Genomic DNA, 2,980 nt, shown 5'->3' on the forward strand with positions numbered 1-2,980 from the left:
CCGTCTCCACAAGGTGCTCGTCATCTGTATTTGTGGTTGGCATCCTGCACAGCCTGTATACTTTACTATCTTTGTTTAACGAGACACTTCTATTTTAAAAAGCATGAGGCCAGATCCGCTGAGTCAGATGTGATATTATCTTTTAAGTGCACAAGCTCTAGCACAAGGATTTGGGAAATTTATTACATGACACAACTGTGTCAGGAGCTCCCTTGCTGCCAACGACCACAAAGGAGCTAAGAATAGTTCAAAGACTGTTTAGTGACTTGATATCTGAGACAGTGTTACTCAAAGTCGTGAGCCTGTGAAATCTTTTTTTTTTTTACTAGTCCAGAATGAGATACGGCAACTTCTGGTTGTTCCAGAACGTCAACCATTACAACCGTTCCATTCACAGAAAAAAGTCTTGCGAAAAAAACGCTATGAAAAAATTTTAGTTTTCTTTTTAATTTTTTTTCCCCAACGTTTATTTATTTTTGGGACAGAGAGAGAGCATAAACGGGGGAGGGACAGAGAGAGAGGGAGACACAGAATCGGAAACAGGCTCCAGGCTCTGAGCCATCAGCCCAGAGCCTGACGCGGGGCTCGAACTCACGGACCGCAAGATCGTGACCTGGCTGAAGTCGGACGCTTAACCGACTGCGCCACCCAGGCGCCCCAAAATTTTAGTTTTCAAACGTATAATGGATTCTACACTCCACAATTATTTCCGTAATATTTTACCTTTTTATTAAAACTACAGTGTGCTTCATGGCATAGTTGATTTGCATTCCTTGCAAACTCCTTACTCTGTCCGCTGGTCTGTGAACTCCATTTTAAGTAGCACTAGGATGCTTTATGAAGTTGAACGAACAAATGAATAAATGAAGCATATCTAATCTGGATTAAATGGCTTTCCAGGGTTGAGGTGGGAGGATGGAGAGAAGGATGAATTAAGTTTTCTCTCTCAGTGGGGCAGTGTTCTTTACCTGCTTTTGAGCTCTCACAGAGAGGGAAGTTATTTAAGGCACACCATTGCCTGTACCACTACCCTTCCCCACTAAATGCATTTTCCTCTCTTGTTTTTGCCCTCCTTCCTGTTCTTATCTCCTTTTTCCATGCTTCTGGCATGGAATTTTTTTTTTTTTAATTTTTTTTTCAATGTTTATTTATTTTTGGGACAGAGAGAGACAGAGCATGAACGGGGGAGGGACAGAGAGAGAGGGAGACACAGAATCGGAAACACGCTCCAGGCTCTGAGCTATCAGCCCAGAGCCTGACGCGGGGCTCGAACTCCCGGACCGCGAGATCGTGACCTGGCTGAAGTCGGACGCTTAACCGACTGCGCCACCCAGGCGCCCCTCTGGCATGGAATTTAAAGAAAGAAAATATATACGGAAAGCTCATTGTTCTATGTTTCACACACAATGGAATACAACTGTCACCACAACTGGGTTAGGAAAGCATTACTGTCTACTTTGTAAATGCGCAGAGAAATTCAGGAAGTTGGTCCGGGTCCTACATGTGATAAAGTGGCCGGCTTGGGCCTTGACTCTAGGTCTGTTTGGTTCTCTCCCAGGGGGGTTGGTCTGCTACTCTCATACCCGAGGAGGTGCTAAGAGAAATCCAGATCCTGGGACAGGACTTGGAAAGTGCCCACACTGACCCACTAATGTTCCATTTTGTAACTTTGAGATTCCATTACTCTCCCAGTCTCGGCACCTTCTTTAATTGCCTAAATTCTGCTACGTCGTCGCCCACTTCTCCAGATTTGTTAGATACTTTGTGTCCCTTGTAGGTTGTGGATGCCTTCATCTCATTTTTGCATCCCTCACAAGAGGGTATGGGGCTTTAAAAGCAGGACACGTGATGGATGGGTTGTTACACTGAATGTTAGTCTGTAAACTTCTTCATGTGCCTAAGATAAATATTAGATGAATGAGACCGAGTGAGACTCAGGCACTTAAGCTTTAAGGTGTGATATGAATCTGAGCATGCGTGTAATCCTATAACGCAGTGCGGAGAAAGGCGTCGGACAGCCCATTCTCCTGAGATGCACTCCTTGCTGCCCCTGTTACTGCTCTGTAACCTCCTTGAGGACAGGAACGGAGTCTTTTGTTTCCCCAGTGCCTGGCACATGCCCTGGCATACAGTTCCTGGTACTTGAAAACGTGTAGAATTAATGAATGTGCTCAGCACTTGTTCTTAAACGGCTGTTCCTGGTGCTGGTAACTCCCACACGGTTCTTAGATCACAAAGTGCATCTTCTTCGGCTCTTGGATTTCCTGGTCCTGATCCAATATTTTTTTTCTTCCTTTTTAATCCCGGCCAGCTCCTGCTTTGCATCAGGCCCCATTCTATGACCAGATGCACAGCAGGGAGGACGGTAAGAGATGGGACAATTGTTAGAAGCACGGAGGAGTGAAGCATGAGGAAGCGATATGAAAGGAAGACCATGTGGCCCACGGAGAAGGCAGTCACTGGTGCAGACAGCTCACGCCCCATCCAGCTTGCCTCCAGCAGACCCACTGACTATCATGGCCTTCCCATTGATCCAATGGAGGAGCCAATTATACCTTTGAGCTTCCCTCTAGAAGCACTGAATTTGACAATGTGTATGACAGATCAGTAAAATTTCGGGGGAGGAGTATCCAGCGAGCACGGGCATGCTAGGACATCCCCTCTGAAGTAAAAGACAAATTATTACGGCCTGCATCTCCCACTGTGAGGAAGGAAGCACAACGCCTAACAGGCCGTTTTGGATTTCGAAGGGAGCACATTTCACACCTAAAAATACTGCTCTCAGCTGTTATACTTGGGTGACATGAAAAGCTGCCAGTTTTGAGTGAGGCACAAGCAGGAAAGGGCTCTATGGCACATCCACATTGTGCTAAAAGCAGGTCTGTCATTTGGATCACTTAACCTAGCAGACTCTATGATTTTGGAGTTATTGTGGAGGGAAAACAGTGCAGGAGAGATTAAAGCAAAACCACAGTATATA

The sequence above is a fragment of the Herpailurus yagouaroundi genome, unplaced genomic scaffold, assembly GCF_014898765.1.
Source record: "Herpailurus yagouaroundi ecotype Mexico unplaced genomic scaffold, PumYag 28, whole genome shotgun sequence".
In the NCBI taxonomy this organism is placed as follows: domain Eukaryota; kingdom Metazoa; phylum Chordata; class Mammalia; order Carnivora; family Felidae; genus Herpailurus; species Herpailurus yagouaroundi.